The sequence below is a fragment of the Grampus griseus genome (genome assembly GCF_964374135.1).
Source record: "Grampus griseus genome assembly, chromosome: 6".
NCBI classification, from domain to species: domain Eukaryota; kingdom Metazoa; phylum Chordata; class Mammalia; order Artiodactyla; family Delphinidae; genus Grampus; species Grampus griseus.
The window spans coordinates 76,362,481-76,389,069 of NC_139000.1; positions in this window are offsets into that span (position 1 = coordinate 76,362,481).

Consider the following 26,589-nt stretch of genomic DNA (forward strand, 5'->3'; position numbering starts at 1 on the left):
AGAAGAAATAGAAAATGTGAACAGACCAATCACAAGCACTGAAATTGAAACTGTGATTAAAAATCTTCCAACAAACAAAAGTCCAGGACCAGATGGCTTCACAGGCGAATTTTCTCAAACATTTAGAGAAGAGCTAACATCTATCCTTCTCAAACTCTTCCAAAATATAGCAGAGGGAGAAACACTCCCAAACTCATTCTACAAGGCCACCATCACCCTGATACCAAAACCAAATAAAGATATCACAAAAAAAGAAAACTGCAGGCCAATATCACTGATGAACATAAATGTCAAAATCCTCCGCAAAAAAACTAGCAAACAGACTCCAACAGCACATTAAAAGGATCATACACCATGATCAGGTGTGGTTTATCCCAGGGATGCAAGGATTCTTTAATATACGCAAAGCAATCAATGTGATAAAACATATTAAGAAATGGAAGGAGAAAAATCATATGATCATCTCAATAGATGCAGAAAAAGCATTCGACAAAATTCAACACCCATTTATGATAAAACTCTCCAGAAAATAGGCATAGAGGGAACCTACCACAACATAATAAAGGCCCTATGTGACCAACCCACAGCCAACATCGTTCTCAACGGTGAAAAACTGGAACCATTTCCAATAAGATCAGGAACAAGACAAGTTTGCCTACTCTCACCACTATTATTCAACATAGTGTCAGAAGTTTTAGCCCCAGCATTAGAGAAGAAAAAGAAATAAAAGGAATCCAAATGAGAAAAGAAGAAGTAAAACTGTCACTGTTTGCAGGTAACATGATACTATACATAGAGAATCCTAAAGATGCTACCAGAAAACTATTAGTGCTAATCAATGAATTTGATAAAGTAGAATGATACAAAATTAATGCACAGAACTCTCTCTTGCATTCCTATACACTAATGATGAAAAATCTGAAAGAGAAATTAAGGAATCACTACCATTTACCATAGCAACAAAAAGAATAAAATACTTAGGAATAAACATACCTACGGAGACAAAAGACCTGTATGCAGAAAACTGTAAGACACTGATGAAAGAAATTAAAGATGATACAAACAGATGGAGAGATATACCATGTTCTTGGACTGGAAGAATCAACATTGTGAAAATGACTCTACTACCCAAAGCAATCTACAGATTCAATGCAATCCCTACCAAACTACCAATGGCATTTTTCACAGAACTAGAACAAAAAAATTTCACAATTTGTATGGTAATACAAAAGACCCCGAATAGCCAAAGGAATCTTGAGAAAGAAAAATGGAGCTGGAGGAATCAGGCTCCCAGGCTACAGGCTATACTACAAAGCTACAGTAATCAAGACAGTATGGTACTGGCACAAAAACAAAACTACAGATCAGTGGCATAGGATAGAAAGCCCAGAGACAAATCCACACACATACGGTCACCTTATATTTGATAAAGGACTCATGAATATACAATGGAGAAAAGACATCCTCTTCAATAAGTGGTGCTGGGAAAACTGGACAGCTACATGTAAAAGAATGAAATTTGAACACTCCCTAACTCCACACACAAAAATAAACTCAAAATGGATTAAAGACCTAAATGTGAGGCCAGACACTATAAAACTCTTAGAGGAAAACATAGGCAGAATACCCTGTGACATAAATCACAGCAAGATCCTTTTTGACCCACCTCCTAGAGAAATGGAAATAAAAACAAAAATAAACAAATGGGGCCTACTGAAACTTAAAAGCTTTTGCACAGTAAAGGAAACCATAAACAAGATGAAAAGACAACCCTCAGAATGGGAGAAAATATTTGCAAATGAAGCAACTGACAAAGGATTAATTTCCAAAATTTACAAGCAGCTCATGCAGCTCAATATCAAAAAAACAAACAAGCCAATTCAAAAATGGGCAGAAGACCTAAATAGACGTTGCTCCAAAGAAGATATACAGATTGCCAACAAACACATGAAAGTATGCTCAACATCATTAATCATTAGAGAAATGCAAATCAAAACTACAATGAGGTATCACCTCACACCAGTCAGAATGGCCATCATCAAAAAGTCTACAAACAATAAATGCCAGAGCGGGTGTGGAGAAAGGGGAACTCTCTTGCACTGCTTGGTGGGCATGTAAATTGATACAGCCACTATGGAGAACAGTATGGAGGTTCATTAAAAAACTAAAAACAGAACTACCATACAACCCAGCAGTCCCACTACTGAGTATATACACTGAGAAAACCATAATTCAAGAAGTGTCGTATATCACAGTGTTCATTGCAGCTCTATTTACAATAGCCAGGACATGGAAGCAACTTGCCTAAGTGTCCACTGACAGAAGAATGGATAATGAAGATGTGGCACATATATACAATGGAGTATTACTCAGCCATTAAAAAAAATGAAATTGAGTTATTTGTACTGAGGTGGATAGACCTAGAGTCTGTCATACAGAGTGAAGTAATTCATCATGAGAAAAACAAATACTGTATGATAACACATATATATGGAATCTAAAAAAAAAGAAAAAAATGGTTCTGAAGAACCTAGGGGCAGGACAGGAAAAAGACATAGAGAATGGACTTGAGGACACGGGTAGGAGAAGGGTAAGCTGGGATGAAGTGAGAGTGGCATGGACATACATACACTACCAAATGTAAAACAGATAGCTAGTAGGAAGCAGCCACATAGCACAGGGAGATTAGCTCGGTGTTTTGTGACCACGTAGAGGGGTGGGATAGGGAGGGTGTGAGGGAGACCCAAGAGGGAGGAAATATGGGGATATATGTATATGTATAGCTGATTCACTTTGTTATAAAGGTGAAACTAACACACCATTGTATAGCAATTATACTCCAATAAAGATGTAAAAAAAAAAAAAAGATACTCAAATATGCACAACAGGTTTTTCAGCACAGGTAGTGTAGCGTTTAAAACTCGAAAATAGCCAGACTGGATAGTTAGTGCTAAACACATGAGACAAAACACAAAAATCAGTTTTTGTGTTTACATTCATTGATTGCTCACTCTGTACCAAGCACTTCACTATTATAATCTCATTTAATATTCAGAGTAACTTCCATTAGTCCCATTAAACAGATGAGAAAACTGAAGCTTAAAATTAATTAGATAACTTGCTAAAAATCACAGCTAACATGTAGTAGAGACAGTTGAAAACATAGTTCTAACCATTGTACTACTACTTATTAGATCTTCAGGCTTCCTATTTCTTCATCGAGGGAGAATGTCGAGATGGAATTGAGTGGAACACCCCTTTAGAAAAACTATGGTGCCTCAACAACTCCAATTTGGAGACAGAAGCTATGTGATGGCCTCAAGCCTTCCTCCACCATTCTCATGGGTGGCAGTGGTAATTAGAATGAGGAAGAGAGAAAGGAACATTACAGATAATCAGTGGGGTGAAAAGCCTCAATAACAGGTCTGCAATCACAGCACAGGTTGATGTCTGAGAGAAAGGATGCAGTGGGAAGTGCTAGAAGACAGCCACTGGGAATCAGGTAGCTGTGAATGAGATGAGGTTCCTGGAGACAATATATGCAAATTCCTGAAAACAGATGACAGTATCTTGTTACTGTGAGATCTTTCTTAACCCTGTGACCATTAATTGCACCTGACAAGACATTCTTTTTATCCAAAAGAAAGAGCCAGAAAACTGGCAGTCTCCTAAATTTTCATGCCTATAACAACTTGCAGAAAATTTTCATGCCTATAACAACTTGCACAAAAATGAGGCCAAGTTTTTTTATATGAAATTTTATTATTTACACTTAGAAGCACAAAGAAAAAGAAGATACACACTATATAAAGTCTTTAGGATTTTCTATATAAAGACTTTAGGATTTTCTATATAATACCAAAACAATTATAAATATATAATAATATCATTTAACATTTTCTTCAAAGACTTTTTTGGTATTTCTATGCTTACGGAGAATTGAATACCCAGCTACTGTTGATGGCTTATTAATTGCTCTCTGTTATATTTTTGAGAAATTTATAAAATGAGCAGAATACAACTGGAAGTATAAAATAATTTTAAACAAAACATTTTAGGCATTGACAAAAATAAATAGGTTGTTACATATGTAAGCAAAGAACGGAGGTGAGTTTCAGGCTATGCAAAATCAGTTCCATGTATAGTTTTTTTTAAAGTAGCGTTTATTTACAATATGGTATTAGTTTTTGGCATACAGCATAGTGATTCAGTATTTTTACAGATTATACTCCATTAAAAGTTTTTATAAGGTAATGGCTATATTTTATGGCTAGTTTTAAATGGCTAGTTAAAATGGCTAGTTTTAATCTCTTAATCCCATACCCATATATTGCCCCTTCCTCCTTTCCCTCTCCCCACTGGTAACCACTAGTTTGTTTTCAAATTCTGTGAGTATATTTCTGTTTTTCTATATAGTTTTGGCTCTTATATTTTTTTAGATTCCACATGTAAGTGATATCATATAGTATTCATCTGTATCTGACATTTCACTAAGCATAAGAGGCCCATCCATACTGCTGCAAATGGCAATGTTCCATTCTTTTTCATGGCTGAGTAGTAACCCATTGCATATATAAATACCAATTCTTTATTGACTCATCTGTTGATGGATACTTGGGTTGCTTTCATATCTTGGCTACTGTAAATAATGCTGCTATGAATATTGGAGTGCGTGAATCTTTTCAAATTAGTGCTTTCAATTTTTTTCGGATATATACTCAGGAGTGGAAATGCTGGATCATATGGTAGTTCTATTTTTAGTACTTTGAAGAACCTCCATACTCTTTCTCATAGTGGCTCCACCAATATACATTCCCACCAAGAGTATACAAGGATTTCCTTTTCTCCACATCCTCACCACAATGTATTTGTAGACTTTTCAATGACAACCTTTCTGAGAGGTGTGAGGTGATATCTCATTGTTGTTTTGATTTGCATTTCTCTAATAATTAGGGATGTTGAGCATCTTTTCATGTACCTGTTAGACAGCTGTATGTCTTATTTAGAAAAATGTCTACTCAGATCTCCTGCCCATTTATTGATTGGTTTGTTTGGTCTGCCCCTAGGTTCTTCATAACCATTTTTTTTTAATTTTTAAATTTTTTGCATTACACAGGGCTCTCACTGTTGTGGCCTCTCCTGTTGCGGAGCACAGGCTCCGGACGCGCAGGCTCAGCGGCCATAGCTCACGGGCCTAGCCGCTCTGAGGCATGTGGGATCTTCCCGGACCAGGGCACGAACCCGTGTCCCCTGCATCGGCAGGCGGACTCTCAACCACTGCGCCATCAGGGAAGCCCCTTTTTTTTTTTTAGATTCCATATATATGTGTTAGCATACGGTATTTGTTTTTCTCTTTCTGACTTACTTCACTCTGTAAGACAGATTGTAGGTCCATCCACCTCACTACAAATATCTCAATTTCATTTCTTTTTATGGTTGAGTAATAGTCCATTGTATAAGTAATTACTGATAGCCATGTACTTACTGCCATTTTCTTACTTGTTTTCTGTTTTTGTAGTTCTGTAGTTCTTCTCTGTCCATTTCTCCTTCCTTTTGTTTCTTCCCCTGTGGTTTGATTTGTTTTTCTTTAGTAGTATGCTTGTACTCCTTTCTTTTCTTTGTTTTTAATGTATGTATTATAGATTTCTGTGGTGACCACGGGATTAATGTATGTTGATCTATATCTATATCTACTTGTTGTAAACTGGTATTCATTTCAGTTCAAACACATTCTAAAGTATCTACTTATTTTACTCCCCTCCCTATTTTGTGTTTTTGATGTTATATTTTACATATTCATGTTCAACAATTAACTGTTTAGTTTAGTGTACCTATAGTTGCTTTTACAATTTTTTGTTATTAATCTTCATACTGGCTTGTTTAAGTGGTTGATCCTTAGTCCTTACTATATATTTGCCCTTCCTAATGGGATTTTCCTGTTTCTATAAATTCTTACTTCTTTTCCACTTAGCAAAGACCCTTCAACATTTCTTTGAGGGTGGATTTAGTATTGATGAACTCTTTTAGTTTTTGCTTATCTGAGAAGTTCTTTACCTCTCCTTCTCTTCCAAATGATAATCTTTCTGGGTAGAGTATCCTAGGTTGCAGGTTTTTTCCTTTTAGCACTTTAAATATATCATGCCACTCCCTTCTGGCCTGCAGTGTTTCTATAGAAAAATCAGCTGATAGCCTTATGGGAGTTCCCTTGTAACTGACTGTTTTTCTCTTGCTGTCTTTAGAATCCCGGCTTTACCTTTAACTTTTGCCATTTTAATTATATGTCCTGGTGTGGGTCTGTTTGGGTTCATCTTGTTTGGGACCCTCTGTGCTTCCTGTACCTGGATATCTGTTTCCTTCTTCAGGTTTGGGAAGTTTTCAGCCATAATTTCCTCAAACACATCTTCAATCCCCTCTTTTCTCTCTTCTCCTTCTGGGGCCCCCATAACAGGAATGTTGGTATGCTGCATGTTATCTTAGAGATCTCTTAAACTGTTTTCATTTTTTTATTTGTTTTTCTTTTTGCTGTTCTGATTGGGTGATTTCCATTATTTATCTTCCAGAGTATTTATGAATTCTTCTGTGTCACTTAGTCTGATATTCATTTCTTCCAGTGTGTTTTTTACTTCAGCTATTGAATTCTTCATTTCTGATTGAGTCTTTTTTATATTTTCTAGTTCGTTAATAAACTTTTCACTGTGTACCACTATTCTTTGCCCTAATTCAGACAACATTCTTATTATTACTGCTTTCAGTACTTTATCTCATAAATTGTTTATTTCTGTTTAATTGCTTTTTCAGGGGTTTTATCTTGCTCTTTCAATTGAGAGTAGTTCCTGTGTAATCATTTTACTTAACTTTCTCTGCCTCTATGAATTTATGTGAAACAGTTACCTACTGTGTTCTTGAAGGGGTGTTATTATGTAGAAGTGTCCCTATACAGACTGCATGTGCCCAGTGCCTCTGGGGGCAGAGCTGAAACTGACATGGACACAAGTCATGTCTTTCCTCAAGGTGAGCTGGCAGCTATCACCTTGATGGAGGTGGGGCTGAAGATGGAAGGTCTAAGGCTAGAATGAGTGTGAGGTGGGGCTTTCCCTCTGCCCAGTGGCCATCAAAACCCTATGGGGGGAAGGTCTGATCTCAAGTTGATGGAGTGGAAGCCCTGAGGGTCTGGCCTGAGCTGCTTCTGTTACCTTTAAGTATGTGTTTTCCCCTCTCTCTGCACCAAGACTTTTGCCCCAGAGTGGGGGAGTACTGAAGCAAGTGGGGCTTGTGAGCGCTCTGGGCTCATGTCAGCTGCAGATATAAGTCTTAGCTGTCTCTGATGTGCTGCCTATGTAGGCACCCCCAGTTGATTCCCTTGTTCCATTCATACACAGTCTCGGGTTCAAGTCTCCTTTGTCTCCCACAGACGATCACTGCCCCCGGTCTGTGGCGCCACTACCCTGCTGGGCAGGCGGGACCCAAGTGGACTCTCAGCGTGTAACGGGGTGTAAGCTGTGGTGGAGCAGCCACCGTAAGAAATCTGATGCTCTGCTTGAGTAACTGCCAATGGTGGCTGCTGCCAATCCATCCAGGCTCCTCCCCAGGACCATGTTGCCTCTTAGTTCCTCGGTCACGGCCACCCCGGTTCCAGGGCTGTGCTGTGATGTGGAGCGAGCAGGGCTGGAGTGTTTGTTCAGGTCATGCTGAGGCACACAGAGAGGTGGTCCCGTGAAACTGGCAGCTGCTAGAACAGATCTCTCTCCACCCTGACTTGGAGGCAAATCAGCATGTGCCTGTTTTTCATGATCAGATTCCAGACTTCACACAGCCCTCCTGTTAGTCCTCCAACCGGTCAAGTCTTCCCCCATATAAGACCCCAGGACAGGGGCACCCAATCTGTGGCTGTCACTGCTCACTCCTAAAAGGGGGACGTCTGCCTGTGAATCTTCCTTTTTCCTCCCCTTCTCCTCCCAGATGCACAGGTGCCAAATTGATCACTTTTCTTCCCTTCCTACCAGATTACGTGTGCATATTTCTTAAAGCCCTGGTTGTACAGGAGTCCTTCTACCAATTTCAAGCTAGTCAAAATTGTTCCACGTGTAGATTATTTCTGATGTGTTTGTTGGGGGAGACATGCTCCATATCCTCTTACTCTGCCATCTTCAATCTCTCCCTATTTACAGTTTTTCTAACAATTCTTTTTAAATGATATATTTTGGAGAAATTGATAACACTAGAAATATTAAAGGGATACATATCCTGAGTACTAGAATAATAGCCTTCTATTTACTACTTCAAACTATACACCTAAAATATCAGTTGATTTATGCTCTTAATGATTCTGACTTAGATATGATTAAAGAGGTTGGAAGCTACGGTTTTGATGAAAATTATTGCTTTCCTAAAATGGTAAGTCAAAAGTTAATTCCTAATTGCCTCTTAAGAAAGACCTTTCATTATTCTTCTGAGTATTATTAATGGCTTCTAAAATCCTACACTCTTACAGTGATTATAATCATGAACCCTGGAGCCATACTGCATCAGTTTAAAGCTCTGTGCCTCCACTCAAGACCTGAGCTGACGTCACTCTACAATCAAGAAAACTTGGGAAAGTTACTTCAGTTCCTTATACATAAAATGTAGATAAGTGCTCACTTCAGCAGTACATATAGTAAAAATTGGAATGATATAGAGATAAACATGGCCCCTGAACAAGAATGACACACAAATTTGTGAAGCATTCCATATTTTTCTAGAAGGAATCAACAGCAGAATAACTAAGGCAGAAGAACAGATAAGTGACCTGGAAGATAAAATAGTGGAAATAACTGCCACAGAGCAGAATAAAGAAAAAACAATGAAAAGAATTAAGGACACACTCAGAGACTTCTGGGAAAACATTAAACACACCAACATTCGAATTATAGGGGTCCCAGAAGAAGAGAAAAATAAAGGCACTGAGAAAATATTTGAAGAGATTATAGTTGAAAACTTCCCTAACATGGGAAAGAAAACAGTCAGTCAAGTCCAGGAAGCACAGAGAGTCCCATACAGGATAAATCCAAGGAGAAACATGCCAAGATACATATTAGTCAAACTATCAAAAATTAAATACAAAGAAAAAATATTAAAAGCAGCAAGGAAAAAACAACAAATAACATACAAGGGAATACCCATAAGGTTAATTGCTAATCTTTCAGCAGAAACTCTAAAAGCTGGAAGGGAGTGGCAGGACATATTTAAAGTGATGAAAGGGAAAAAACTACAACCAAGATTACTCTACCCAGCAAGGATGTTATACAGATTCGATGGAGAAAATAAAACCTTTACAAACAAGCAAAAGCTAAGAGAATTCAGCACCACCAAACCAGCTTTACAACAATCGCTAAAGGAACTTCTCAAGGCAGGAAACACAAGAGAAGAGAAAGACCTACAATAACAAACCCAAAACAATTAAGAAAACGGTAATAGGAACATACATATCGATAACTAACTTAAATGTAAATGGATTAAATGCTCCAACCAAAAGACAAAGACTGGCTGAATGGATACAAAAGCAATATCTGTATATATGCTGTCTACAAGAGACCCACTTCAGACCTAGGGACACATAGAGACTGAAAGTAAGGGGATGGAAAAAGGTATTCCATGTAAATGGAAATTGAAAGAAAGCTGGAGTATCAATTCTCATATCAGACAAAATAGACCTTAAAATAAAGACGATTACAAGAGACAAAGAAGGACACTACATATGATCAAGGGATCAAACCAAGAAGAAGATATAACAATTGTAAATATTTATGCACCCAACATAGGAGCACCTCAATACATAAGGCAAATACTAACAGCCATAAAAGGGGAAATCGACAGTAACACAATCATAGTAGGGGACTTTAACAACCCAATTTAACCAATGGATAGATCATCCAAAATGAAAATAAATAAGGAAACACAAGCTTTAAAGGCACATTAAACAAGATGGACTTAATTGATATTTCTAGGACATTCTATCCAAAAAAAACAGAATATACTTTCCCCTCAAATGCTCATGGAACATTCTCCAGAGTGTTCTCCATTTGTGACCCCATATCTTGGGTCACAAATCAAACCTTGGTAAATTTAAGAAAATTGAAATCGTATCAAGTATCTTTTCTGACCACAAAACTATGAGACTAGATAACAATGACAGGAAAAAAAAAACCTAAAATATACAAACACATGGAAGCTAAACAATACACTACTAAATAACCAAGAGATCACTGAAGAAATCAAAGAGGAAATCAAAAAAAAATGACAATGAAAACACGATGACCCAAAACCTATGGGATGCAGCGAAAACAGTTCCAAGAGGGAAGGTTATAGCAATACAAACCTACATTAAGAAACAAGAAAAAGCTCAAATAAACAACCCAAACTTCCAGCCAAAGCAAGTAAAGAAAGAAGAACAAAAAACCCCAAAGTTAGCAGAAGGAAAGTAATCATAAATATCAGATCAGAAATAAATGAAAAAGAAATGAAGGAAACAATAGCAAAGATCAATAAAATTAAAATCCGGTTCTTCGAGAAGATAAACAAAACTGATAAACCATTAGACCATAAACTCATCAAGAAAAAAAGGGAAAAGACTCAAATCAACACAATTAGAAATGAAAAAGGAGAAGTAACAACTGACACTGCCGAAATACAAAAGATCATGAGAGATTAATACGAGCAACTATATGACAATAAAATGGACAACCTGGAAGAAATGGACAAATTCTTAGAAAAGTAAAACCTTCTGATGGAACAAGGAAGAAAGAAAAAATATAAACAGACCAATCATAAGCACTGAAATTGAGACTGTGATTAAAAATCTTCCAACAAACAAAGGCCCAGGACCACATGGCTTCACAGAGAATTCTATCTAACATTTAGAGAAGAGCTAACACCTATCCTTCTCAAACACTTCAAAATACACTAGAGGGAGGAACACTCCCAAACTCATTCTATGTAGCCACCATCACCCTGATACCAAAACTAGACAAAGATGTCACAAAAAAGAAAACTACAGGCCAATATCACTGATGAACATAGATCACAAAATACTAGCAAACAGAATTCAACAGCACATAAAAAGGATCATACACCATGATCAAGTGGGGTTTATCACAGGAATGCAACGATTCCCCAATATAAGCAAATCAATCAATGTGAAACACCATATTAACAAATTGAAGGATTAAAAACCATATAATCTCAACAGATGCAGAAAAAGCTTTCAACAAAATTCAACACCCATTGATGATAAATAGAAAGTAGGCACAGAGGGAACCTACCTCAACATAATAAGGCCACATATGACAAACCCACAGCTAATATCGTTCTCAATGGTGTAAAACTGAAAGCATTTCCACTAAGATCAGGAACGAGACAAGGTTGCCCACTCTCACCACTATTACTCAACATTGTTTTGGAAGTTTTAGCCACAGCAATCAGAGAAGAAAAAGAAATAAAAGGAATACAAACTGGAAAAGAAGAAGTAAAACTATCACTGTTTGCAGATGACATGATACTACACATACAGAATCCTAAAGAGACTACCAGAAAACTACTAGAGCTAAGCAATGAATTTGGTAAAGTAGCAGGATACAAAATTAATGCACAGAAATGTCTTGAATTCTTATACACTAATGATGAAAAATCTGAAAGAGAAATTAAGGAAACACTCACATTTACCATTGCAACAAAAAGTATAGAATCCCTAGGAATAAACCTACCTAGGAGAGAAAAGACCTGTATGCAGAAAACTGTAAGACACTGATGAAAGAAATTAAGATCATAAAAACAGATGGAGAGATACAGCATGTTCTTGATTGGAAGAATCAACATTGTGAAAATGACTATACTACCCAAAGCAATCTACAAATTCAGTGAATTCCCTATCAAGCTACCAATGCATTTTTCACAGAGCTAGAACAAAAATTTCACAATTTGTATGGTAACACAAAACACCTCGAACAGCCAAAGCAATCTTGAGAAAGAAAAATGGAGCTGGAAGAATCAGGCTCCCTGACTTCAGACTATACTACAAAGCTACAGTAATCAAGACAATATGGTACTGGCACAGAAACAGAAATATAGATCAATGGAACAGGATAGAAAGCCCAGAGATAAACCCATGCACATAGTATCACCTTATCTTTGATAAAGTAGGCAAGAGAATACAATGGAGAAAAGACAGCCTCTTCAATAAGTGGTGCTGGGAAAACTGGGACAGCTACATGGAAAAGAATGAAATTAGAACACTCCCTAACACCATACACAAAAATAAACTCAAAATGGATTAAAGACCTAAATGTAAGGGCAGACACTATAAAACTCTTAGAGGAAAACATAGGCAGAACACTCTGTGACATAAATCAAAGCAAGATCCTTTTTGACTCACCTCTTAGAGAAATGGAAATAAAAACAAAAATAAACAAATGGGACATAATGAAACTTAAAAGCTTTTGCACAGCAAAGAAAACCATAAACAAGAGGAAAGGACAGCCCTCAGAATGGGAGAAAATATTTGCAAATGAAGCAACTGACAAAGGATTAAACTCTAAAATTTATAAGCAATTCACGCAGCTCAGTATCAAAAAAACAAGCAACCCAATCCAAAAATGGGTAGAAGACCTAAATAGACATTTCTCCAAATATGATATACAGATTGCCAACAAACACAGGAAAGGATGCTCCACATCACTAATCATTAGAGAAATGCAAATCAAAACTCCAGTGAGGTATCACCTCACCCCAGTCAGAATGGCCATCATCAAAAAATCTACAAACAATAAATGCTGGAGAGGGTGTGGCGAAAAGGGAACCCTCTTGTACTGTTAGTGGGAATGTGAATTGATACAGCCACTATGGAGAACAGTATGGAGGTTCCTTTAAAAACTAAAAATAGAACTACCATACAACCCAGCAATCCCACTACTGGTCATATATCCTGAGAAAAACATAATTCAAAAAGAGTCATGTACCACAATGTTCATTGCAGCTCTATTTACAATAGCCAGGACATGGAAGCAACCTAAGTGTCCATCATCAGATGAATGGATAAAGAAGATGTGGCACATATATACAATGGAATATTACTCAGCCATAAAAAGAAACGAAATTGAGTTGTTTTTGGTGAGGTGGATGGACCTTGAGTTTGTCATACAGAGTGAAGTAAGTCAGAAAGAGAAAAACAAATACCATACACTAACACATGTACATGGAATCTAAAAAAAAAAAAAAGGCTCTGAAGAACCTAGAGGCAGGACAGGAATAAAGACACAGACGTAGAGAATGAACTTGAGGACATGGGGAGGGGGAAGGGTAAGCTGGGATGAAGTGAGAGAGTGGCGTGTATATATATATACACTACCAAATGTATAATAGCTAGTAGGAAGCAGCCGCAAAGCACCGGGAGATCAGCTCCGTGCTTTGTGTCCACCTCGAGGGTGGGATAGGGAGGGTGGGAGAGAGATGCAAGGGGGAAGAGATATGGGGATATATGTTTATGTATAGCTGATTCACTTTGTTATGCAGCAGAAACTAACACACCATTGTAAAGCAATTATACTCCAATAAAGATGTTTAAAAAAATGTAGATAATAATATAAACGACCACATTAGGTTGGATGAGGACTACATGAGTTAATAATTTAAAAGTGTCAAGAGCATAAGCTTTGACATATCTTCATAAAGGCTAAATTTGTCTTCTGATTTTTTGATGTATATAATAGAACAGAATATTACGTTAACCCATTTTTGTAATATATATAAACCGATATTGACAGCAAATGGCCACATGGGATATTTTTGGGATGATGGTGATGATATGTTCAAAAACTAGATTATTGTGATGGCTGTCCAACTCAGTAAATTTACTAAAAGCATTGGATTATACACTTAAGATACATCAGTTCTTTCTATCATATAAAATTATTCTTCAATGAAACTATTTAAATATAAATATACAGGAAATTAAGTAAAGGATATATATATATACATATAACATATGTACATATATACAGATAACATATATACATAAATATATATACATATATAAACACAGAAAAAAAGTTTCATTTTTTAAGCTAAAATCAACATTAGAAACAAATCAATATTAAATTTATAATTAAAGGTATCATTCAGAGTAGTTATTTCCCATACATTTTCTGAGTATCTATTACGTGCTCAGTATTGGGGGATATCAAGGTAAACAAGATACCTTTCACTGCCTTTGAGGAGCTCTTAGTGTAAGGCAGGGGAAGGTAAACTAAGATCACAGGACTAATTCAACCTGTTTTTGTACTAAGAGCTAAAAATAATTTTACAATTTTAAATAGTAGAAAAAAATTAAAGAATAATATTTGTGACAAATGGAAGTTAGATGAAATTTAAATTTAAGTGTCGATAGATGAAGCTGTATTGGAACACGGCCACACTCTTCATTTATGCTTTTTATATGGCTGCTTTCAAGCTACAGTGGTAGAGTTTGGTAGTTACAACAGTGATTAAACATCCAACATACCCTAAAATATTTACTTGTCTTGTCCTGTAAAGAAAATGTCTGTCAACCCTTCGTCTAAAATGAGAATATAGAGAAAAATAACTTTTGGCCAATCTTAAAGCCCCCAATCTTTGCTATAGAGAAGCTTTCTGAAATCTATTAGTCTGAGTTTTTTCCTGGTACACCAAATGCAACTGTTTTACAAGTTTAACACTGCAGTGCCTCAACCACCGTGACTATCTGAGGTTCCATTATCTTAAATTTGAATAGTATATTCTCGGTACTGAAAAGGCCTGTAACTATGAAAACTATTCAGAAAAATACCCCAATACTACGATGATTATAATTTATATCTTGGACTGTTGCAACAATTTATCTTTAAAATTAAATCCTTGATTTTTTGTTCTTAAAAAAACCTAGAAGAGAGACGTTCAAGTTACTCTTAATCAACTGATGCACGTACCCTTACTTTGTAGAACCAAAGATGCATGCAATAAATATGGGGGAAAAACTGGCAGTCTTAAAGAAGAATCCTATTTGATAAATCTACACAAATTAATCAATATGTAAACTGAATGCAGTCAATCAACAAAGGGGCAACAGATTAAGTACTATCAAATCATATATTGATATTCTTATCTGTTGATAGAAGGTGGGAGCTCATACTTAAAATATATGCACCTTTAAATAAAAATATATTTTATTTAAAATGCACCAAATTCATAATGACTAACTCTTCGAAAGTAACTTAGTGACATTAATTTCGATGCATCCTTCCTCTGGCTCCTTTTTTCAATTCATTTATTCATTTAATATCAAAATTTTATTTTGTTGTATTGAATAATATAGAATGCATCTCATCATCAATATTCCAGAAAACCTCATGGAAAGCCTGGGAAGGCATAACAAGGAAGGCATTTCCATAGATTTACAATTAGAAGTGTAAGTGAGGGCCACATGTATCAGATTTTATCATTTTGTGTATTTGTTTTCCATTAAACACATATGCACTTAAACATGCTCTCCATTTTTTTATCACTTTCAACCTGCATTGTGATACTCATAAAAATTCATGATTTGAAATGCTTCTTCTGATTAGCACAAGATACCTGGAACTGTATCTTCATTTTTGGAAAATGTGTTCTTAATTTAAAACAGTATTCATAAATCGTGACTTAAGATTGCTTAATTCTGAAAAGGCAATTTCAGAAGTCAGGCTATTCATTCCTTATATTCAACTTTAATGGTATTAGTAAAAAACAAAATAAAATCAAAAGAATGCAGGCAAATTCTGAATTGGATTGCTCAAAAGGATTTGTCAAACAACTGTAATTGTCCTCTTAGATAGAATAATAAATGATACCTCAGATTTACCTGCCAGAATATTTAATTTATAAACGCTCCTTTTCCATTCTTACATGAAGAAAGTTCTAATTTGCCAAAATATATCCAAGACAGACACTGAGGGATATACTGGGGTGAGAGGAGTACCCCTTTGGAATAATGTCATAACTACATTAGAAACTTTTAAGATCCCTGCTCAAATTTCCCCCTATACCCCTCCTTTTATTTGGAATTCTGTCTCTTTAAAGGCTTAAATCCACAAAAAGATTCATCCTATTCACACCCTTGTTTCTATTCCTTTATTTCCAATGCAATTAAATATCAGCCACATTGGCAAAATGACCTCTTAATTAAGAAGAATTAGCAAAGAAGTAAATTTAAAGTCCTGATGTTTCAAGTGGGACAAGGGGCACTTGAGTTGTAGCCTTGGAAGAGACAGGGCCATAAACAGCAATGAGGAGGATTCCCAGAAAAAAAAAGGGAACAAGTAAGGCACTACAATGTCAGTCAAGAAGACAACCTCTCATGTGAAAGTCTGATTGAGGCAGTGGTAGTAATAACTGTCCTCCATGTCACATCAACTTTAAACAGCATTTCTTAAAAGAGACTGTGTGCCTTGGAGGCACTAGATAAGGTACATTCTGATCTCAAAACAACATTATAATGAGGTTGTTATTATTTTTGTCCCCATTATACAAATGATAAAACTGAGGCCCAGAAATATTCAGAAATTTGCCCTGGTGGTCACACCATGTAATGAGCAGAGCTGGGATTCTACTGCCTAGCAGAGTAGTTAAGAGTATTGACTCTGCATTGGTTTCAATCTTGACTCAGCCAGTACTGTGTAATCTTTGACAGGTTACTTAATCTTTCTGTGCCTTGGTTTCCTTAGGAGCAGAATGAAAATAATAGTAGGTAATATATGTAAAGTGTTCAAAATATTGCCTGGTACTTAGTGTTTGATTACTTTTTTTAATTTCAATTTCCAATTTTTAATATATCAAATATTGTTTACATTCAACAATTGCTTATATCATGCTATATCTGACAAGTTACTGGTAATAACTGGAGGAATGTAAGATTGTTGAAAGCTGGGATCTTCTCTTATTTATTGCTGAAACTCTAAGGCCTAAAAACAATTCTTACATATAATAAGTGTCAAATAAATAGTTGTTGAAGGAAGGGAAGAAGTAAGCGATGGCAGTAGCAATTCAGTAACTTTTTTTTAAAAAAGAGAGGGAAGGAAGCAAATATGAAACTATATAGCCTAAGTTCTTAACTACTACTGTAGACCGCACTGCCACTCTCATCATACTGATTCACGCTGTCAATGTCTGGTGGTAGCACATATTCAGTATATTTACTGCCATGCTCTACTTTGAAACATGCAAATATGGCAAAAGACCAAGAAAAGGGTTTCAAATAGCTTTACCTAATTGTTTTGTTAATAAGTATCAAATGTGCAGTATATATACACTGATACTATTTGGGTTAAATAACTATCATAAAAAGGAAAAAAGGAGATGGTTTTAGAGTTGCACTGATTCTGAATGATTAAGCTATATTTAAAGAAAAATATAGAAATCTTAAAACTGCAAACTAATGGAAAGAAACAAATACACCCTTCTTTAAATCTATGCTCAAGAGATTTTTTCTAAAAATACTTTATGACTTGCAAGGTACTACTTGATCAGAATATACCCTGAATTTATAGTTATTTATGTCAGTACAACACAGAAAAATGAGATCTGATACAACCTAAAATATACTGTAGTAGAGAAAGGAAGGTATTTGTGGAAACAATATTATCTACACAATTATGTCATTAAACATTTAACAAATATTTAATGCTTGTTCAATTAAATTAAAAAACCAATAAATATCTTTTGAACTTAACTATAAAACAAATCAAAATTGAAAGATATTACAATTTTAGTTGCACCTTGGCAAAAATGAAAAACTGAAGTAAAAAAATGAAAATGAATATAAATTAAAATGAAAGATTATGGAAATTTTTTTCATGGTCCTTCCTGAGCAGTGCTTATAAAAGGAAATAAAAACTCATGTGCTAATATGCCATCAAAAACAAAAAGCTGGGGAAACATTAACCCGTCATAGACACACTGGTTTTCTAAAAACCAGTGTTAACACAGAAATAAATACGAAGCCTGAAGGGAAAAGTAGGCAACTGAAGACAAGCAGCAACTATCAGTTCTCAAAGAATGGGAACTAAGAGTTAAGGCAAATGCCATGCTGGAAACCCATCTAAAACTTGAAAATCTGAATCATCACTTTTCATAGGAGAGGACTGAGTTTGCATGGGACAGAGGAATCACACTTGCGGAATCATTTAGTCTTCCCTAACAACATTTAAGAAACTGAAGAAAAAATAAAGATTGGAAAAAGAGTTGCAGTTAGAAGGAATATTAAGAGAAACCCCATGAGAAAGGAGGGATAGAGTAAGTATTCTCTAAGCAGAGTGGTTTCTATTTAGTTAGAGGGAAGGGACTGAAATTAAAGCCACCAAATGAAAATCTGAAGGACTGGTTCTTCACTTTAATAATCTGTTTAGGAAATGAAGATTAGCATTTGGAGTAGCATGACTAACCACACTGGTAATAAAAATCTTACATTTCATGTTTGTAAATTACAAAATGAAATCTCTTAATCAGGCCAGGGAAAGTCTAGAAGTACCAATTCATTCGTAAGAAATTTCTCTATCCATCAACTTGGACTACATAACTGTCAAGGACATTGTTATGAATCAGCCTCAAAATTGTTCACTGAATAAAAACACATCATTTGTCACAACATTCTAAGCATCAGTTCTCATTCTCAGAATTTGATTCATTCCTGTTCATTTGGATATATGTACACATATGTTCCAATTAGGCTGCTTGTCAAGTCAAAATTGCAATTAACCTTTCATTAAATTTATAGCAATCTTTTACTTTGAAAGTTATCAAGTCAGATAGATCAAAACAGACATATGGCTTTTGTGATCCAGATTGACAAAGAGCAATTTGTCACATTATCTTGAAGACTGCTCCATTGACCATCTAAGTCAGAATTCCCTGTGATAGCTATAAAGATGTGCAAATTCCTAGGTCCCAGGCTGAACCTTTTGAATTATTATTAGAGGGCTTAGGAAGCTGTACTAAGTGCTTTATAGTTACTATTCCATTGAATCATTATATCACACTTAAGAACTAAGAAGTACTACACTAAAAGCCCCATTTTACAGATGACCTTGTTAAACAGCTACACAGTTATAGAGCCAGGGTTCAATTCAAATATGACTCCAGAGTCCAACCACTAAACTACTGAATTATTCTACCTCCTTCCTAATTTGGGTATAGACAGAGGATCATTTGTTTTGACAAGATAAACATGCTACGATAGATGTGTTCTGTGCATGAATTTGAAGACAATCATCACAAAAATTCTTCTTTGCCTTTTATCCCTCCTTCCTGTTCTTGGTATGTTGAAAATGGAGCCAAGGACAAATGGAGAAAGGTAAAAAGTGTATCTTTAGCTTGTTCTGCCATGAATCGATCATGTAATATGCAAAAACAAAAGAGAAGCAATGAGAACTCATAGTTCAAAGAGAAAAATACCTACTAAAAGGAATATAGCTTCCCTATAAAATAGTTATCATAGTGATTCCTATTAAATATAGATAATTAGAGGTTGCAATATTTATATCTGAAATATCCACAATTTCAGATATCATGGTATCATGAAACTGATAGATTTTCTATCCTTACATACTAGTTTACCTAAAATTGGCAAAAAGGTATGTGTTCTATTCTAAGATAGAGAAACCTATGGAAAATGTTACCAAAATACTGATCACACATAAACTTGTTTAGATAGAAATTCTCAGCTGAAGAGCTCCACTGCCTACAGGTCATGTTCAGAACATACAAGCATTGGCAGATAAGCAAATTATGCCTCTCCAAATATAAGGACATGTGGGCCCATTATCAAAGAATCCCTGTACTGTAGAAAATATGAAAAAGATAATTCAGAATAATAGAAGATGAAGAAAAAAGAACAGGCATGTGCTGAGCAAATATTTCAACTATGTTATGTTATGAGTAATAACTATATTGTTAATAATGAGAAATAAAAACAGCCAGTTCTTTCTATGTAACAGGCATTGTAGTAAACATCTTACAAACAGCAGAACATTTTCTTCTCACAACAATTGTGTGAGATATGTATGAGGACTCACCACTTACAGTAGAAGAACTAAGAAATTCTGATAGGTTAAATTATCTTCCCAAAGCCATGCAGCTTTAAACTGCCATAGCTGAGATGGAAACCCAGCTTTATGGACTCAAAAGTTTACACTGCAAAGTAGAAATGCCTTATTTGAACCAGGGGTTGTGTTTTGAATCATGGGATTCCACCAGATTCTATATAAGCATCCAGGTATAAATGATACACTGGTGAAATCCACCTGTAAATGCCACTTCCATCACCCTCCAGGACTACAATCATAGGATTAGCAAGATCCTGCCTTTCTCATCTCACACTGTCATCTGCCTTCAGACACCTATAGGCTACTGGCTCCAGGAGATTTCTTAGTTATATTAACTCATCTTAAGCCCCGTAGCACGTATTATGATAAGCCTTCTACCTGGTACCTTGGTGTTTCATTTTAGTCTCTAAGAACGGCACCAGCTACCTGGGGAACAATCTTTTCTCTGGGAATGTCTTCCTTACTCTTTGGTAGAATTCAAGTATGAAAAAGAATTTAGAAATTTGATTTAAACCCTCTACTGTAATGTAACTGTATAATTAAGTAATTAATTATAATGAAATATGAACTCTTGCTTTTTGAAATGTTTTTCTGGGAGAAAAAAATAGATGATTCAACTCATGCTAAAGTTATGTTTCAAAAATAAAGTCTGGATTATTCAACTACAGAGTGGTTGGGATTTTAAAAGAAAAGCAAAGTGATTAGCATTCTAATCCTTATCTATTTTCATTGGAAAAAATTAGACAAGGAAGTGCTGTGACCATCTGTTAATCAAAGAACAGCAAGAACACTTTAGCTTTGTGTTCCCAGAAAGACATTTGACTATCCTAAGTGACTGTTTTGAGCAGAGCGAAGGGAAAACCTATTTCAATGATTTGATTGTTTTTTACACTATTTTAACCTCCAACCTGTGCTATTTTCCATTTTAGAGGTTAGAAGTAGTATAAAATACAATCAGATCATTAGGATAGGTTTTCTCTTCACTGTCTGCTCAAACCTATCACTTAGGATAATGAGATTGCACTAAATAAAGATCTGTGACATCTAATGAATTGATACAGAATCTGATCCTGAGCCCCATATAAAGTCTTTTAGATCTCAGATCAAGCAAGACTTCTTAGAGAGTCCTTCTCTGACCTTCTTGACTATGTCAAATTCTACTTGTAAGAGCACATCTCTTTTGTAACATCTGCCAAAATTAAAAGTTAGCATTTATTTATGGGATTATTTCATTAATGTCTGATTCTTCCACTAAACTGTAGGCTCCTGGAGAACTACCAGATGCCCACAACTCCACAGTACCTGCCACACAAGAGGCACTCAAGGTATGCAGTTAAATGATTTAATGAGTGAATGAGAGAATGTAATAATTCAATAGAAAGAACTTGATGGAAAGTTCAACATAGGTGTTGTTGTAATTCGTTTTATTTTTTCTGTTCAATTAGCAACTCACTCACCAAATTATTTTTAAACCTAGGTCACAGACACATTCTTTTCCACGCAAAATGTATTGTGATAACATTTCAATTGAATGTGGGAATTGGTTCTTAATTAATCTATTTCATCATTATCATACTTGAAGGATTCAAAATTTGGCAGCTTGGTTCACTGATTTTCAAAAAATTCATCTTATACTGTAGTGTCTCAGTTGTAGAAAGTCGCCATCGTATTAAATAGTTCAACAGGAAGCAACTAAGTGTCCTATGACAGGTAGGAAAGCATAAATTAAACCACTGGAGATATTCAGATGTCTGCTCTCTTGAGAAACATAGAACTAATGATGAAAAATAATAGCAGCGACCATCAACTGATTGCTTACTATATATCAGGGACGAAGCTAAGACACAAACTCCTTTATTCCTCACAATAATTGTTTAAAATGGACATCACCCTCCTTTAACATTTTTTAAAGAAGAAATCAAAGACCATAGAGGTACAATATCTAAATTTTGGGGTCCACATGAATGAATGAATGGATGAATAGAAGCAGAACTTCTAACAGTTTTTGCCTGAATGAAGGGCAACATCAAGGAACAGCAAAAGATACGATTTCATTCTTGGAAGCTTTGTGAAGCTAAATATTACTGTGACATTAATAATTATAGCTAACATCAATCTAGCACTTATTATGTTCCAAGCACTTTATCTACATGATCTCCCACTTAAGCTTCTGAGATAAATATGGTATAAGTACTATTACATAAATGTTTATCCTCAATTTATCGACAAAGAAATTGAGACTCAGGGGTTGAGTAACCTGCCCGATTAACACAGAGCTGTTAAATGACTGAGCCAAGATTCAGATCCAGTTCTAAGGTCATGACTTGAGCTCTTAGCTTCCACACTACATATTCCTGGAAGTAGCTCCAACTTCTGCAGTTACAACTTTGGTCTTACCACAGCCAAGTGCATATGTGATCCTGAATCAGTAGTGGCACATGTTTGTTTTTCTGGAGGGCATGAGAGCACGGTGAAAGAGGTGAGAGGATGGTAGGCCCATTTCATCTCACCTCCTTGCTAACTGGACCAATGGAATAACAACAAAAGAATGTGTAAGGCAAAACATTAAAGTAGTCAAAAACAGGACAATTTAGGACCCATCAGGCTCTGAACTTTTACAGGTCAGAGAACATATCTGTTAATATGCCTCTTATAGTACAGATGTGAGGAACTCCAGTAAGAAACACAGTAGTTAACTGCTTGAGAATGATGACTTAATTGAGTAGAATATATATTTCTCTTCAATTGCTCATCTTAGAAAATTCTAAAATCCTAAAATTTTTAATAGGATTGAACTATCTATTTTAGGAAATATATTATTTATATATATATTTTATATTTATATAATATAATTTATATTTATATTTAATAATATAAATTTAATAATTTATATAAATTTAAATATATAATATATACATTTATATATAAATATAAAATTATATAAATTTATATAAAATTTATAAATATAAATTTATATTTTAATATATATTTTAGGAAATATATTATTCTTTATGAAGGACCGTCCCCCCCTCCTCGGGCAACAGCCCACCCAGGGTTTCAACTAATGCAGATTGTGTGGTACTGACAAAAAAGCACTGGAAACCTGAGTATTCATCCTAGTTCTGGCATTATGAGTTGGACCTGGGTAAGACTTCACCTCTCTGGCCCTCAATTCCCTTCTCAATAATATGAAGGGATTGGGCAAGTTAAAATTATAAGAATGTTTCTGGAGAAAATATATAATTATTCAATGCCCTTCTGGAAAAGTAATAGCAGAAGGTTAAATAAATAATTCAAAGTATAAAAAGGGTAAAGAGTTTTAATTTTTATACACTATTTTTTCTTCCCTGTAGCATTAATTAATGCATTTCCAAACAAAAGTATCTAATCAAAGACACAGATAAGGTATATGGGTCCACTGTAGGAGCTACAAGTTAGATCTAGTCTCAGAAATTTTACATACCACTGCTACATTTACCAGTTACATTCAATATTTACTTTGGGGAAGTTGTTAGTTTAACGATCAAGAGCAATGATCTCTATTATATCACATAGACTTAAAGCCTAGTTTCATGGCTTCCCCACTGATGTGGTTAACTTCTTAACCACAGAAGTTCAGAAGAGACTAAATAACTTTCCCATGAGTGCATAATTAGGAGGTAATGAAACTGGAATGGAAACTTAGCTCTATTATATTTTAAAGTTCAAGTGTACTTTCCCTAAGACCAGACCACACTGTTTCCCCAGGCTGGAGCTCTCTCACTGGTATCCTTTTGAAGATACTGCATCTGTTCATCTTGAATATTTTGGTCCCGCCTCTAATTAGACAATAAGTTGCTCAAGTATCTTCTGTTTTAAATCCATATTTCTATAATGCAGAGTATAGGGTTTAAGCAGATAAGGTGCTTTGGAGATAGGAAAATTAGTCCTTATTTCACTAAAGAAAAAAGGCATTTTTGTCTGAGTTTATATCCCAGCTCTGGCATTCATTAGCTATGGGATCCTGGGCATGTTCTCTGACTTCTCAATACAAAAATTTTCTTCATTTGTAAATGGGTATAACAATAATACCTATCTCCTAAAGATTAAATATATAGGCTAAATGAGATAGGTTATGTGTTTATGCATATTAAGTGCTCAATGAATGAAAGCCCTTTTAAATATATCATTAATACATTCCACTTAGTTTTACTTTTTGCACCTTCTTTTCCTCATCCATCAAGTGAGTGGCCTATCTCAAAGGACTGCTGTGAGAATTCAATGAAAAAATGTGTGTACAGTCCTTAGAAGTTATCTCACAGTAAGGTCAGATAATGTATTACCTTTATTAGTGTGATATTGCTTTCAAGATCACAAAGCATTTACCACATCTAAAAGCTTTTAGTCCTTCATCTTCCTATGTCCTATATCATCTAGGCCTGGTTCCCTAAGGTTCCAGTCTACAAGCGAATATACAATCCTCTTCTGGCAAAACCAGTACTGCTCACTTCCTCCTACAGGGAATATATGCAAACTGTGACCATAGCCTTACTCTAAAGAGGTAACTCTGAATGTATTGTAAAGTCATGACTGTCAAAGGCATTCATGAGCCAGAGTACCTTTTTTTTACATCACAGATCTCACCTCATTGTCACCTCTTGCTCAAATGATACACAGATTTTGATTTCTTACTACAGCAGGTATCCAAGGATCATTTTGATCCCACTGCTATTTTATAATACCTTCTAACTGAAAAAGTGATGGGAAACATAATCTGGCATCTTGCTAGGTAAAATAAGATCAACGACAATACTTATGAGGACTATTGTTTTTCTTTGGCAAATATACTACAGATGTAAATGCAAGTCTGATTCAAAGATATTCTTTATGGATTCACAGTCTTTCAATTTAAAATGGATGTAAATGTGTTTATTTGAGGAGTTATATCAGAATCTGCAATGCTGACAATATAGAAAAAAAACTCATGGAATGCTGAAAGAACTTTTCATATAGCTAAAATGCAACTAAAGTACTTCTATCAACTCTATTAACATGTCTTTCAGCTAAACTCAGCTGACTTAAATTATGAAATATGTGCTGCTGATTTGATGGCAAATAATTCTGCTAAAATGCCTTCTGCTCTGTGTATGCTGATTATCACATTCTAAGGAAATAGATCCAGGGCTTAGACATCTTTATTGGAGGTAAATTGACATGTCACCCAAATTTTCACCCCTTCATTTTTTGGAGTAGACTAAAAATACAAAGTTTTCATAAAGCAATTAAAATCAGTAGGATTTTGGCTGTAGGCATAAAACAGCATTAAACTCACGATGATTACACTACAGTCTGTTCTATTTATATTTATTATACTAATATCTCTCTTAGAACAGAGCACAGTAGTTTTGGTTGAACAATTATGTACTCTTGTCAAGTAAATGAGCATAGCCTTTCAAACGTATCACAGTAATTCCAACAGCTGTAAAGCAGTAATACTATTATTATTTTTAACATTCTCCCAAACTGCTTACATATCTGCACATAAATAATGATGAAAACTAAGAGGCAGAGAAAGGAAACAATACTTACAAAGATGAATTTTAATATGACAGAATATTTTTAAAAATTACTTCAACCAAATAAACTCCAAAGTCTCTATACTCTCATTCTCCTTATCCTTTATTTCTTGTTCTACTTTTCTAGACTTTAGCCATAATGTTTGGTACAAAATTAGAATTCAGTAAATATTTTTTTGATGAGTTTGTGAGTGAATGACAGTTTTATTTTAAATCTGCTTGGTCTTATATGGTGTTTTCATATGCAGCCTAGTTTTATGAATGCCAATCACTATGCAATGATTCCTACAGTACATGGAACGGTATGGAAGGTCGGTGAGAAAACAGGATCTTCTGTTTTGTTGATTGCTGTATCCCCATGCCTAAATCAGTTTCTGGCATATACTAGGTGCTCAATAAACACATGTCGAATAAATGTTGAATGATTCATATAATTGTAATGTTCTTCATACTAAAACAAAGTCACAATATCCATTATTGTTAATTCTTATTCTCCAAGAATAAATTGTTATAACTTAATTACATATTAAGATAGATGTAAAGAATGTGTAACTATGGGGCAGTCTTCTGTGTTTATTATATACATATATATATATATACTTTTAATGTGTCAGGCACTGTGATTGATGCACAGAGGGATTCTGCTCCCATATCTGTCTAATGTACCCCCAAGCTAGCATCTGTCACAATGTATTGTAATGAGTTTTGTCATTCCCCATACATATCATGCTCTTTCATCCTCTATGCCTTGTCACATGACATGCCATCTGTCCTTCAGGTCCATCATTCCACTGCCCAACTCCATATTGGACAAAGTCCTCCCCAAATATTCCTCCTCTCTGAAATATTCCTTCCTCAATACTTGTTCATCACCAGTCACAGGGGGCTTCCTTTCCAAATATCCTGAGCCA